The 16157-nt window shown below is 37.8% G+C and overlaps 1 protein-coding gene and 1 pseudogene across 4 annotated transcripts in view; both read right to left on the bottom strand.

The window, feature by feature from the left end:
* The window catches only part of ANO4 (anoctamin 4), a 408206-nt gene that overhangs the window by 61935 nt on the left and 330114 nt on the right, over positions 1 to 16157 (bottom strand). The gene's annotated exons all lie outside the window — the stretch shown is intronic.
* Positions 3956 to 6733, bottom strand: LOC112634476 (annotated as a pseudogene). Its single transcript, XR_003121779.1, has 2 exons — positions 6342 to 6733; positions 3956 to 5096 (listed from the first exon to the last, which is right to left on the bottom strand). The product of XR_003121779.1 is annotated as a sorting nexin-5-like (transcript).

Genomic DNA, 16157 nt, shown 5'->3' with positions numbered 1-16157 from the left:
TGTGTCCAAGTGTTCTCATTGTTCAATTCCCACCTATGAGTGAGAACATGCAGTGTTTGGTTTTCTGTCCTTGTGATAGTTTGCTGAGAATGATGGTTTCCAGCTTCATCCATGTCCCTGTAAAGGACATGAATTCATCCTTTTTTATGGCTGCATAGTATTCCATGGTGTATATGTGCCACATTTTCTTAATCCAGTCTATCATTGATGGACATTTGGGTTGGTTCCAAGTCTTTGCTATTGTGAATGGTGCCACAATAAACATACGTGTACATGTGTCTTTATAGTAGCATGATTTATAATCTTTTGGGTATATACCCAGTAATGGGATTGCTGGGTCAAATGGTATTTCTAGTTCTAGATCCTTGAGGAATCACCACACTATCTTCCACAACGGTTGAACAGTGTAAAAGCTTTCCTTTTTCTCCACATACTCTCCAGCATCTGTTGTTTCCTGACTTTTTAATGATCGCCATTCTAACTGTTGTGAGATGGTATCTCATTGTGGTTTTGATTTGCATTCCTCTGCTGGCCAGTGATTGATGAGGATTTTTTCATGTGTCTGTTGGCTGCATAAATGTCTTATTTTGAGAGTGTCTTTTTGTATCCTTTACCCACTTTTTGATGGTTTTTTTTTTCTTCTTCTTCTTCTAAATTTGTTTAAGTTCTTTGTAGATTCTGGATATGAAATTAGCCTTTTGTCAGTTGGGTAGATTGCAAAAATTTTCTCCCATTCTGTAGGCTGCCTGTTCACTCTGATGGTAGTTTCTTTTGCTATGCAGAAGCTCTTTAGTTTAGTTAGATCCCACTTGTCAATTTTGACTTTTGTTGCCATTGCTTTTGGTGTTTTAGTCATGAAGTCTTTGCCCATGCCTATGTCCTGAATGGTATTGCCTAGGTTTTCTTCTAGGGTTTTATGGTATTTTCTTAAATAGAATAATTATTATCAATTTAAAATAAATTTGTGGCAGGCTGCTATATATTTACCAAAATGATTTCTTAGCCTCCTCATCATAGTTCAATTATATTTTTGCAGCCTTTATCTTAGATGTGTCCACAAACCAAGTTTAGGCTAATGGAAAGTAAGAAGTGATATATGTCATTTTTGGACAAAGATTTAAGAAGTAGGTATATCTTCCCTGTGCTCCCTTTATACTTTAGCTGAATGAATAGAGAGAATGCTGAAGATCCAGAAGGGGATGCAGCCACAAGATGGAAGGAACTCATCCACCCATATGAATGATCATAAGGAAAACCATCTGCCAACCAGGAACATCTGATTGGGCTCTGTCAAACACCAGGTTGTGATGTTTGTGTATTATAGCAGCTAACTTTACTCATCCTAATACAGGGTTTTTCTGGAAAACATAGCAAGGATTAATATTCTGCAAATAGGAAGGAAAAAACACTGTACCATTCATCACGTTACTAAGGCATTTAGACAGACTTATATACAGTAAAAACTCCCCTTTCAGATGCATATCTTAGGTTCCAAGGAAGGGTTAAAATGCTGTACCTTTTTTCATTTAATTTTTAAAAAAATTTTTGTGGGTACATAGTAGGTATATATATTTATGGGGTACATGAGATATTCTGCTACAGGCACACAATGCATTATAATCACATCATGGAAAATTGGGTATCTATCCCCTCAAGCATTTATCCTTTGTGTTACAAACAATCCAATTATGTTATTTTAGTTACTTTAAAAAGTACAGTTAAATTATTATTGACTATAGTCTCCATGTTGTGCTATCAAGTACTAGGTCTTATTCATTCTATTTGTTTGTGTACTCATTAACCATCCCCTCTCCCCTTCCCCCCTCCACCCCCACCACACTATCCTTCCCAGCCTGTGGTAACCATCTTTCTATTCTCAACCTCCATGAGTACAATTGTTTTCACTTTTGGATCTCACAAATAAGTGAGAACAACATGTGAAGTTTGTCTTTCTGTGCCTGGCTTATGTCACTTAACATGACTTCCAGTTCCATCCATGTTGTTGTAAATGACGGGATCTCATTCTTTTTTTTCTTTTTATGGCTGACTAGTACTTCATTGAGTATAAGGGCCACATTTTCTTTATTCATATATCTGCTGATGGACACTTAGGTTGCCTCCAAATCTTGGCTATTGTGAACAGTGCTAGAGCAAGCATAGGAGTGCAGATACCTCTTCAATATACTGATTTCCTTTCTTTTGAATATATACCTGACAATGAGATTGCTGGATCATACGGTAGCACTATTTTTGTTTGTGAGGAACCTCGAAACTTTTCTTCACAGTGGTACTAATTTTATATCCCCACCATCAGTGTAGAAATCTTCCCTCTTCTCCACATCCTTCCCAGAATTTGTTGTTGCCAGGCTTTTGGATAAAAGCCATTTTAACGGGGGAGAGATGATATCTCATTGTAGTTTTGAGTTGCATTCCTATGATGAGCAATGATATTGAGCACCTCTTCATATGCCTGTTTGCCATTTGTAGGCCTTCTTTTGAGAAATGTTCATTCAACTTTTTGCCTATTTTTAAACAGTATTATTAGGTCTTTTTCCTACAAAGTAGTTTGAGCTGCTTATATATTCTGGTTATTAATCCCTTGTTAGATTGATAGTTTACAAATATTTTCTCCCATTCTGTGGGTTGTCTTTTCACTTTGATTGTTTCCTTTGCTGTGCAGAAGCTTTTTAACATGATGTGATCCCATTTGTCCATTTTTAATGCTTTGGTTGACTGTTCTTGTAGGGTATTACTCAAGAAATCTCTTCTCAGTTTCATGTCTTGGAGAGTTCCCCAATGCTTTCTTTTAGTAGTTTCATTGTTCGAGGTCTTATATTCAAGTCTTTAATCCATTTGGATTTGATTTTTTTTTGTATATGGGGAAAGATAAGGATCTAGTTTCATTATTCTGCATATGGATATCCAGCTTTCCTAGAACCATTTGTTGAAGAGACTTTTCCCCAATGTATATTCTTGGCACCTTTGTCAAAAATGAGTTCACTGTAAGTGTGTGGATTTGTTTTGGGGCTCTCTATTGTATCCTATTGGTCTATGTGTCTGTTTTTTATGCTAGTACTTGGCTTTTTTGGTTACTAAAGATCTACAGTGTAATTTGAGGTCAGGTAATGTGATTCTTCCAGTTTTATTGTTTTTGATCAGGATAACTTTGGCTATTCTGAGTCTTTTGTGATTCCACAAAACTTTTAGGATTATTTTTTCTATTTCTGTGAAGCATGTAATTGGTATTTTTATAGGGATTGCATTGAATCTGTAGATTGATTTGGGTAGTGTGGGCATCTTAACAATATTGATTCTTCCAATCTATGAACACGGACTATTTTTCCATTTTTTGTGTCCTCTCCAATTTCTTTGTTTTTTCTTTTTAGTAGCACTATTATTTTATTATATACTTTATAAAAAACAAATGCTCAAAGACATACACCGCCCCCTCCTCACCTCCCATGGCCACTAGGGAGGGAGCTCATACCTTTCCTAATGTAGATCTGGCCATCTTATAAAGTAGACCACATTATCTGTTTCCATATATACCCGTAGATACTTTTCTCCCCTCAAATATTTATATCTCAACTAAAAAAAAAAAAAAAAAGGAGATGCAAAGAGTATATAAAGATAAATGAGATTTTCTTGCTGTTGTTATAGCACAAACACCAGATGACTACCAGGGGAGTAACAGTGGACAAAACAAAAACACAAACCCCACCTTCAGCGAGGAATAAAAGGTCTGTTACTTGCCCCAAGTAGCTGAATCACCTGCTGTAACTGGCACTTCCCTGACATTCATGGGTTTGTAGGGACATGGGCCAGGTGATTGCTTCTACGTGTTTCCAGAAGGCATATGTCTCCTACACGCTTTCTTAGTAACTAAAGATGTACTACAAGAGAACTCAGTATTTGGATTCTACCCAGAGGTATTAAATGCACAAGGAAAAATTAGTTATGTCCAAGTAGCAAGCAATAATAGTTTTAAACCAACATGGTTAAATGTTTGATTTGCAGAAATCAAAATGTTTATTCACATAATTTTAAACTAAAGTTGAAGATAATAAATCTTCCGCGGTAATGATTTAAGTGCAAGTGATGCTTGGCTCTCTTGCACATTCATTTCTTTTCTTCAGAGTGAAGGCATATCAGTTATTCTTGAACAAGTCAATACAGCTCTGCAAAAGGGAGACACTGTTCCTTGCATGTTTTATTTCCATTTCAGACATTTCAATTAGATTCTTTCTAAATGCTGCCACTTTCTTCCGTTTGAAATTTATCAGTTCTTCTTTTGCAGATTTGGAAAGCTATTCAAATTTCTGGCAGCACTCCTGCTGGTGTGCCTCAGCCAACTTGATGTCTTTGCTCTTTAAACTGGGCCTTATCCAGAGCTTTGTTTGAGTTCTCATAGTCAATGAGGGTTTTGGTGCATCTATATAAGAGATCCTTAGCAGCCTCGATGTTGAGCATGTAGAATCGGGGGAGCTGTGTTAGCTTTAAATCTTCATCTGATGGGATTCGACCCTCTACTTTCCTAAGTTTTTCAAATAGCTCAGCAACCTTCAACAGATACTTTTTGATGACTGTGGGCTCTTCTAAAGCCAGGCTATGTAAGCAGGCTGCAGTGTGAATATAGTCGTTGGCAACATTTTTATGAGATCTGGTCATTTTGTCAGATTTCACACAAGAATCTTTGATCCTATTGTAACAGTTAATAAGGAAGTTATTCTCTTGCTCAAAGAAGTCATCTACCTCCTTAACTCCAGTAAAAAGGACTGCATCAGCACTTTCACCACGCTTTTGAAGAAGCCACCAAACATCTCTTTAGTATTTTTCCACCTAACACTTAGATCCTGATCATATTCCAGGAAAACATGAAAGTTGCGATCTTTACTGAGAACAGGGTGAGAAGAAAGCCACTAAAGAAAGGCTTCATGGGAGGACACAGTCTTCTTAAAAACAGCGAGATACTCAGCCTGCAGTTTTTATTTCATCTTCGTAAATTCTTCTTTGGTCATAGACCCTTCACCTTCTCCCAGTTTCTGCATTTTCTCTCAAGGACCATCGAAGTCAGGCTTCATAGGAGCAGGCGGAATCTGCAGCAGTGGCAGGAATTCATGAGCCTCTTGTCCCAGTAGCAATGTTTTCTAGTTGGTGCCTCATTCTACTCTTGCTGGTCCACAGGAGACAACCACTCCACTCCTATAGGGCTACTTAAAAGTCAACTCCTGTTTTTTCTTAACCTTCCTTGTTTCTTCTAGCCATTTAAAAGGAGGTATCTTTCTGTATTCACTTTGATGGCAATCATTTGCCCAGTTTATCCATTACAGACAATCGTTCAGAGCACAACAGTGTCTACACTGCTTCAATGTTGCCCTAAAACTAGTGTAATGAATGCTAAACACCAATGATTAGCCATCAAGATTATGAAGTCTCCAGTATTCCAAAGGATTTTTTTCCCTAATCCCAAAGCATAATCAAGGACTCTAATTTTGAATGAACAGAACATATCCAAATATAAGCTTCAGTACTAATTTTGTTTAATTATTAAGAAGTCGTCATTTGGACAGATTCTTCAGTCTGTGTGGCAGGACAAAAAGGATGGAAATCTCCTTTAAAATCAGCTAAGTCTCTGTTCCTGCAGCTAAGAATTAAGGATCAAGGGCTGAAAACTGCCTCCTTGGCCCCTTTTTGGTTTTTGGGAGACAGAGTCTCACTCTGTCACCCAGGCTGGAGTGAAGTGGTGCAACCTCGGCTCATTGCAACTTCTGCCTCCCAGGTTCAAGGGATTCTCCTGCCTCAGCCTCCCCAGTAGCTGGGACTACAGGTATGCGCTACCATGCCCGGCTAATTTTTTATATTTTTAGTAGAGACAAGGTCTCATCATGTTGCCCAGGCAGGTCTTGAAATCCTGAGCTCAGGTAATCCACCCACCTCGGCCTCCCAAAGTTCTAGGATTACAGGCATGGCCTCCTTCAGCACTTTTGAGAAATCTTATCACATACTATTACCAATACTGCTGTTTCCTAGAAGTCAATTCCACTGACATTGGGAAGAACATACCAGAGAAAAACCAAACCTAAAGGTAGATAAGACTAAAGTCATTATACTGTTTACACCACTTTACAGCATAAATAATGTAAGCCTGTATGCATTACCTCAAAGCTGTAATACTGTTCCTTCACATATTTTCCACTTAACCAACAGTTAGCAAATACTCTAGTAGGTAGACGAAATCAAAATTTTCACAATCCATTACAAAAAGTAGACATAAATCTCTTTAAACTAAATGAATAACAAGGCAGAAAGAACTAGCTTATTTGATTTTCTAAAACACTCACAATAAGCCCAGCATAGACCGTTCTTTCAAAAAGAGTGTTATGTAGTCACACACAGTCTTCTTGTTGCCTTGTAACAGAAAACTCTGGACTCTGAAATGTGGGCAGTGTGGTTTTTGTGTGCACCGTAAATTTGACCTTATCTCTTTCACTGAGCGCATCAGGTATGTCAATCTGAAGCGAGGGATCAACATTCACGTCCACAGATACAGATCTTGGCTTGCTGCGGTCCTCCTCCTGCTGCTGCAGCAACTCAGGAACAGTGGCCATGGCGACACAGGACTCAAGCAGGGGCCGCCTGACCTTGCTCTGCTCCGGGAGGAGGCCACCGACTGCAGGGCGGCAACAGGGACTCAAAGCCAGGGACACTCTCCCAGCAAGTCACCTCTAGAGAAAGCCTCTTCAATTTCTTTTGTCAGTGTTTTATAGTTTTCATTGTGGAGATCTTTTGTTTCTTTAGTTAATTCCTAGTTATTTGATTGTATTTGTAGCTATTGTAAATGGGATTACTTTCTTGATTTCTTTTTCAGATTGTTCACTGCTGGCATATAAAAATCCTACTGATTGAATATACATTCTTCTCAGCACCACATCGCACTTGTTCCAAAATTGACCACATAGTTGGAAGTAAAGCACTCCTCAGCAAATGTAAAAGAACAGAAATTATAACAAACTGTCTCTCAGACCACAATGCAATCAAACTAGAACTCAGGACTAAGAAACTCAATCAAAACCGCTCAACTACATGGAAACGGAACAATCTGCTTCTGAAGGACTACTGGGTACATAACGAAATGAAGGCAGAAATAAAGATGTTTTTTGAAACCAATGAGAACAAAGATACAACATACCAGAATCTCTGGGACACATTTAAAGCAACGTGTAGAGGGAAATTTATAGCACTAAATGCCTACAAGTGAAAGCATGAAAGATCTAAAATTGACACCCTAACATCACAATTAAAAGAACTACAGAAGCAAGAGCAAACACATTCAAAAGCTAGCAGAAGGCAAGAAATAACTAAGATCAGAGCAGAACTGAAGGAGATAGAGACACAAAAAAACCCTTCAAAAAATCAATGAATCCAGGAGCTGGCTTTTTGAAAAGATCAACAAAATTGATAGACCACTAGGAAGACTAATAAAGAAGAAAAGAGAGAAGAATCAAATAGATGCAATAAAAAATGATAAAGGGGATATCACCACCGACCCCACAGAAATACAAACTACCATCAGAGAATACTATAAACACCTCTACACAAATAAACTAGAAAACCTAGAAGAAATGGATAAATTCCTGGACACATACACTCTCCCAAGACTAAACCAGGAAGAAGTTGAATCCCTGAATAGACCAATAGGCTCTGAAATTGAGGCAATAATTAACAGCCTACCAACCAAAAAAAGTCCAGGACCAGACGGATTCACAGCCGAATTCTACCAGAGGTACAAGGAGGAGCTGGTACCATTCCTTCTGAAACTATTCCAATCAATAGAAAAAGAGGGAATCCTTCCTAACTCATTTTATGAGGCCAACATCATCCTGATACCAAAGCCTGGCAGAGACACAACAAAAAAAGATAATTTCAGACCAATATCCCTGATTAACATTGATGCAAAAATCCTCAATAAAATACTGGCAAACCGAATCCAGCAGCACATCAAAAGGCTTATCCACCATGATTAAGTGGGCTTCATCCCTGGGATGCAAGGCTGGTTCAACACACGCAAATTAATAAATGTAATCCAGCATATAAACAGAATCAAAGACAAAAACCACATGATTATCTCAATAGATGCAGAAAAGGCCTTTGACAAAATTCAACAGCCCTTCATGCTAAAAACTCTCAATAAATTCGGTATTGATGGAATATATCTCAAAATAATAAGAGCTATTTATGACAAACCCACAGCCAGTATCATACTGAATGGGCAAAAGCTGGAAGCATTCCCTTTGCAAACCAGAACAAAATAAGAATGCCCTCTCTCACCACTCCTATTCAACAGAGTATTGAAAGTTCTGGTCAGGGCAAGAGAAAGAAATAAAGTGTATTCAAATAGGAAGAGAGGAAGTCAAATTGTCTCGATTTGCAGATGACATGATTGTATATTTAGAAAACCCCATCATCTCAGCCCAAAATCTCCTTAAGCTGATAAGCAACTTCAGCAAAGTCTCAGGATACAAAATCAATGTGCAAAAATCACAAGCATTCTTATACACCAAGAACAGACAGACAGCCAAATCATGAAAGAACTCCCATTCACAATTACTACAAAGAGAATAAAATACCTAGAAATACAACTTACAAGGGATGTGAAGGGCCTCTTCAAGGAGAACTACAAACCACTGCTCACGGAAATAAGAGAGGACACAAACAAATGGAAAAACATTCCATGCTTATGGATAGGAAGAATCAATATTGTGAAAATGGCCATACTGCCCCAAGTAATTTATAGATTCAATGCTATCCACATCAGGCTACCACTGACTTCCTTCACAGAATTAGAAAACACTACTTTAAATTTCATATGGAACCAAAAAAGAACCCGTATAGCGAAGACAATCCTAAGCAAAAAGAACAAAGCTGGAGGCATCATGCTACCTGACTTCAAACTATACTACAAGGCTACAGTAACCAAAACAGCGTGGTACTGGTACCAAAACAGATATACAGACCAATGGACAGAACAGAGGCCTCAGAAATAATGCCACATATCTACAACCATCTAATCTTTGATAGACGAAAATCTTAGAAACTTTGAGTTTGGCAAAGATTTCATAAATAAAACATAAAAAACACGGACAGAAACAAAATTTAAAGTATATAAAAAGAAAAAACTCTTGGTATTCAAAAGGCACCATTAAAAAATAAAAATTCAAGCCTCAAACAGGGAAAAATATTTGCAACATGTATGATAAAGCATTTCTATCCAGAATATATAAAAGTATTCTTTTAACTTAAAAAGAGGACAAACAACCCAATAACAAATGGGCAAATGATCTGAGTAAACACTTCACCAAGTAAGATGCACAGATTGCAAATAAGCTAATGAAAAGATGTTCAACATCGCTACTCATTAGGGAAATGCAAATTAAAACTGCAACGGGATAATACTATATACCCACTAAAATGACTAAAATTATAGAGTGACAATTCCAAGTGCTTGTGAGAATGCAGAACACCTGGAATTCTCAAATCACGCTGATATTGACTACAAAATGATATGGCCACTTTGAGAAACAATTTCTTACAAAGTTAGGCATTCACTTATCACATGATCCAGCAATGCCATTTTTAATTATTCATCCTAGATGAACAGATACAAAGGCTTCTACGAAAATGTACAAAAAAACAAACAACAAAAAAAACCTAGAAGAGCCAATAGTTTCCTGGTTTATTTACAATAGTTAAAAACCACATTGAACACAAATATTCATTAACTGGTAAGTAGACGAACAAAATATGACATATTCAGGCACTGGAATACTACTCTGTACTAAAAAGAAACCAGATACTGACACATGCAACAGCATAAACGAATCTCAGCAGCATTAACTGAAGTGAAAAGTAGCCAGACACAAAATGCTGCATACTGAATAATTTAATTTGCATGAAATTCTAGAACAGGTGAAACTACAGTGATAGAAAGCAGGTTTCAGGTTGCCAGGTTTCAGGTTGCCAAGGCAGAGACTGCAGAGGCATGAGGAAACTTTCGAGAGGATAAAAATGTTCTGTTATATATCATCATTATGGTGATGCTTACATGACTATATACATTTGACCTACCTTGTTGAATTGTTCACTTAAAGTTGCTGGATTTTATTGCACATAGATTATACTTAAAGTTGAAAAAAATCTTCCCACAATCCCACCACATAAAGCAAACCACCATTAATATTATGACATCATTTTTTTTCAGTTTTCATTTACATTTAATATTCAAAATCATGTTTTACTTGTATACTTAAAAATTTTTTAAATACAAGCTTTGTATTATCACATGCTTTGAAAGAGCAATTTATAATAGCTGATTATAATTTACCAAACTGTTCTATTGTTGGACATTTACATTGTTCACAAATTTTGCATATTATAAATAACTAAAGCTAGTTATTACATATGTGGTTTTTATCCTGGAAACTGGACCTTTTCTGAAGTCAAATTCTGCATAATATTTTGACTGAGCACTGGAATGCCTTCTAAGGGGCCTGCCTGCCACCAGTTGGCCTCCACTTTCACCTCTCCCTACACTGTTGCCAGAGTTACTTCCCAAATACAATTGATGATATCCCTTCCCATATTATAACTCCAGATGGCTTTCTGTTGCTTACAGCATGAAGCCATGTTCTGTTGTGGAACAAGTGGCCTGTGATAAGCAGTTCTCAGCTTTCAACAGGTACTCTGCTATGGGTTGAATTGTGTCCCCTCAAAAAAGGTCCCACTATCTCACAATGTGACCTTATTTGGAAATAGGGTCAGTGCACATGTAATTAGTTAAGATGGGGTCATAACTGGAGTAGGCTGGGCCCTTAATCCAATATGACTAGTGTCTTGAGAAGAAGATAGCCACGTGAAGACACAGAGACACAGGGAAAATGCCAGGTGAAGACAGAGGCAGAGATAGGAGTGATGCGTCTACAAACCAAGGAAGGCCAAGAATCATCAACCATCACCAGAATCCAGGAGAGTGGCATGGAACACATCCTTCCTTCACAGCCGTCAGAATCCCACTGACACCTTGATTTTGGACTTCAAGCCTCCAGAACTGTTATGCAATAAACTTCTATTGTTTCAAGCTACCCAGTTTGTAGTACTGTGTTACAGCAGCCCTAGGAAAGTAACACACACTCAACTTCCCTATCACTATGAACAGCCAATTCTTCCTTTTCAGAACTTTACAAACACTCTTGTCACCTAAGAATGTTATCTACACCTCCTTCCAACCCCACTACTTTGCCTGGCAAAGCTAAGACTTCTTTCCAATACCTCATACCTCTTCTTGGGTGAACATTTTCTGCTTTTCCTTTTGCCTCAGGAAGTTGACTACATTAACCCTCACTGGCCTATTTTAAATTGGACTTGCCCTGTATTATAATTATCAACTCTCCTTTAATATATTGAGATTTTTGAAAGCAGAGATCACATCTTACTCATTTTTGTGTATGAGTTAATGACATCTTAATTGACATACCTCACAGAAGATGCACAACATGGTGGACACACTTTGGAATGACTCTGGAGTGAAATAGATCAGATCTGGTTTAAAGTTCAGGCTCCACACCTTATCAGCTACAGGAATCCTGGGCAAATTGCATAACCTCTCTGAGCCTCAGTATCCTCATCTATAAAATGAGGTTAGTAATTTCTTTCTAATGGGTGATGAGAAATTGATGAGATATCCTATGTGAATGTGCATACAAACAAGGTAGGCCTCTAGTAAATGTGTACCTTTTTCAACATAAAATTACCAGTTTTTTCGTTGAACATGTAGATAAGACTATGAAATACAAAGTCAGCATAAATATCTAGAAACAAAAGGCTGATTCTTACAAAATGTATTTTTTTAAATGAGACCTACTTCATTCAACAATTACTAACAGGATCACACTAAATAATTACAATCTTGTCATTTCGATTAAAGAGCTCTGAGGATCTTGCTTTGTGTGTTTACTGGGGATAACTTAACTTTTGGCAATCCTAAAAGTAGAAAATGAAAAACAAGGGAGAAAGAGGAAAAAAAACCAAACCAAACCAGAAACAGAACAGAGGGAAATAATCTGCTTCCCCGACAGGTCTCTGCCAACATCTAGTTGCCTAATGACTCATTTTTTTTTCCCTCGGGAGAGGAGCTATTTAGTCCATAATCATTCTGCCCCTTGGACCTTTCTGAACAAAAATGAGCATTGAGGAATGGGCCACACTGTAATTCCAGCCTAGACCCAGGCTCACAGCATGCCTCAGGGATCCCCAGGGAGCCCTGCGCTCACACAGATGTGGCCTGAACAAAGGTAGTGGAGTTCTGTCAGGATTCCTAACCCAACACCAAGGCCCTCCCAGTTTCTACAAACTGGTTCCAGATGGAGCCTTATTATTTTTTTCCGGTGAACACACAAAGCAAAGGCAACAAAATGAACACGTCAACCCCAGCCCTTCAGAAGTCTTGTAAACCACTTACATCTGTTCTCATCAGCTCCATATCTAGCAATTTCCTGAAAATAGAGTGCATTTGTTTTCTTTAATGCTGTAACTTGTCAATCATAAGAAATGATCCTGAGACCATTAAACTGAGCTCCATTAGAACTGATACGTTTTTATAGAACATCACTGTCTCAAAGCAGGATAAATGGGGCTCAGGACAGGCATAGCAGTCCTTTATTTTACGGTTCAGGTCTCCAAAACAGAAGGAAAAGGTAACAAACAATACCTGATTCTAGCAGTAGAGCAGAGGAGCTCAGACTGCCCAGTTTAACTCCTGGCTTTGCCACTTTCTGGCAACTGCTGCAGTATCCTTATCTGTCATATGAGGATAAGAACAGTACCTTTTTACAAGTTTGCTGGAGGGATTAAACGAGATGATACATGGGCAATGCTTAGGACGGCATTTAGTACATAGTAATCCCTCAAAAATGAATGCTATTAATAGAACTGTTAATACTGTTGACTCTTTCAGATTTCTGCAAAAGGCATTATCTCTATCTACAAAGAAACACTTGGGGCAACTCATTCTTTTTCTCAAACTAGTACATTTCTGGGAATAATATGGGATTTAAGCAATAAGTTGTCATCTAAGACAAAGCAATTTAGAGGGTGAATTATTCCAGGCATGTCTTGCCTGGAATGGCCCTAAAATGTTCCTTTGTGCCCAAAGCTTATTATAGCACATCCATCAGAGTCTTACAAAGTATACTCCAAAGCACAAGAGCTGTTAAATCTCCAATCCACCCACTTTCAACTTCAGAAACTTCTCAACTCCATGTTCCAGGCAGCCAGCACCAATCAGCTGAGGTTGGTAAGGGGATAAAACAAAACCTATTTGTCATCCATAACATAAAACTCAACTTGCAAAGAGGGCATGCAATCCATTGTATAATGGAGGTACTGGGGGAGAGTAATAACCTCTGCCTTATGAACAAATGTCATCATACCAAAATTTACTTCTATGTAGTCTCAGGAGGTAAACTGTGAGAAGAAACCATTATTTAATTCAAGGTATATTTGAAATTGGTGAAATATTGAAGTGGGTAAGGAAGTTTTGTGTTATAATTCTTCCAGAATACCACCAGGATACCACTCTTTATATAGAAGCATTAACTCATTACAGAATAAATTAGCAGCCCAAGGCAGAGCTTCCAAATGACTATGCCAGGAATAATAATAATAACCCTTTCAACCCTTGTGGCTTCTAAGGCTAGGGTGTTTGGGACAGCCCTATCCACGGCCATGAGGAGGCTCCTCCATGTATAGAAGCATGCTTCATAAATATTTTCACTTTTATGTGTGCTATGACCTGAAAAGGTTTAGGAAATGAATACATTTAGGTTTACAATATACATTTAGTATTTAGGTTTGCAGAATACTAGATACATTTAGGTTTACAGAATACATTTAGTATTTACAATACTGATTTAGGAAATGAATATGTTTCCAAAGTCCCCTCATTTGTGACCATGGCAAAGCTTAAGCATTATATGGCTTATCCTAATCATGGTTTATGATACTAATAGATTCTAGCAAAACTAGATACACATTCTTTATCTGAGAGCTCAGTCCTGTAATCAAAATTCTGTTAGGGTTAGTTTGTTTGCAAGGGACAGAGATGCATTAAGGGTAGCATGAACAGTGAAAGCTTTTCACAAGGTCCACCAAGGGAGGCAGGAATCCTACAGGAAAAAAGACCTGGCCTATTCAGAGACAGGATATAGAAGCCCGAAGCTTGAGAGAGGGCTCAGCCACAAGAGACTCTGGGTCTTCATCCTGACACTCCACTAATAACATGACTTGGCTACATTCTCTCTTTGCTTCTCTCTGGGGGATTGTCTTGCATTTTCTCCCAGCTGGCTTTGTCGCCCTCTAATTTTTCCCCTAGTTCTTTGCTTCTACCTGTTTCTAGGTTCTGATTCTCATAACTTCAGCCTCCTAATTCCTCCTGGTCCCTACTTCTACCCAATGGTCAATTTTAATCTTTCTTTTTCTCCCTCCCTCCTGCCCTCTGTATTTTTCAGTGTCAATTCCTGCTGCTAACTCCCTATTTCCCTTTACATTTCCTAGTCCACATTCTTTATAATAAGAATCTGGGTGGCCCTACCAGTCCTTGTCTGGGCAGAACCTCAGGTCTTTTCCCAGGCCACTCACCAACCTGTGCTTTGACTGATCTTGGTTCAAATGCTTACTGGCTGAGAGGGACTGGAGTCATGGGGTTCAAAACATGTCCCTTCAACAGAGCTGTGATGGGTGGGACAATTTTCCTTTGACAGTCTCTAGATACAAAAGACACAATATATCAAGAATAAGCTACTCAAGTGAACAAGGTTTTATGTTTCCACTTACCAAAAAAGATCTCTTAAATACATTCGCTGTATCATAAATAAATACTTTTGGTAATTTCTTTCTCTTTCTTCTCTTTTTCCTTCTTTCCTTCCATCCACCCATCCATTCATCTATCCATCCATCCATCCATCCACCCATCTATCCATCGACCCACCCATCCATCCAACAGAAACTTACTGATTCCATCTATCTCAAAAAAAAAAAAAAAAAACCCAAAAAACAAAAAAAACCCAAAAAAACCATATGAGGTCTCTGATGATCATAATGGTCCTCAAGGACCATAAATCTACTAGGCAAGATAAGTTACGTGCGAAAATAATTTTAAGTGCCCTAAGAACAAAATGCCACGGAAATTCAAAGGAGAAAGACATCTTTTGGCTGGAGCAGATGACATTTCAGCCGGGGGCTGAAAGATGGGGAAGATTCCAATATTCATAGCAGACATAATGAACAAGATAAGCCTAAGTCTAAAGTTAGTAGAATTTTGTTACATCAAAATTCAGACTTTGGCAATTAAAGTTATAAGAGAAAAGTGTAATTGTAAAAAGTTTAAAACAGACTAAAATACATAGCATAAAGTTCGTCTCTCATCGTTGTTCACCTACTCTCCCATGAATCTTCCTTTCCAAAGGTAACTGCCATTAACTGCTTTCCATGAATTTGTGAGATGTTTTTCTATATCATTAAATGGAAGCTTTATAATTATTTGACTATTATATATTCATTAACCCATTTTACAAAGAGGTAGGTTAAATAACTTGCCAAAAATCACACAGCCTAGTGTGTAAACGGAGTTGAGATTTCAATCAAGTCCTGTTGCTTCCAAATATTTGACTGTTAGTTTGAAATGATATCAAAAAACTCAATTCAGTCCTGCAAATAGGCCTTGTTTTTAGGGGTAATTTTGTACAGAGCTAGAAGTAAGCTAAAGGTGGGTACTCACACGTTAGCCACTTACAATAGAAAGTCCTATATATACTGAGATGGTGTTTCAGTTATTCCCTGACGTAAACTAAAGTTGTACCATAAGCTTTATCTCTGTGTCCAACAGAAAGTAAATTTTACTCTAATAACAGAGTGCTAACGACATTGTTGAAGGTTTAAGAGAAATCAGACATGTCTCTCTTCTACAATATCATTTAAAATAAACTCAATAAATTATTTACCAACTTTCTGCTGATAGGAAAGCCAACTCCATTTACTCAGGCTTCTTTCTTTCACATCCAAAGTGAAACTTCTAAGGTAATATATCATAGGGCATATGAGGAAAA

This window comes from Theropithecus gelada, chromosome 11 (genome assembly GCF_003255815.1).
Source record: "Theropithecus gelada isolate Dixy chromosome 11, Tgel_1.0, whole genome shotgun sequence".
NCBI lineage: Eukaryota > Metazoa > Chordata > Mammalia > Primates > Cercopithecidae > Theropithecus > Theropithecus gelada.
The sequence above is the reverse complement of the archived record's forward strand: the minus strand, read 5'-3'. Positions and strand labels throughout refer to the sequence as shown.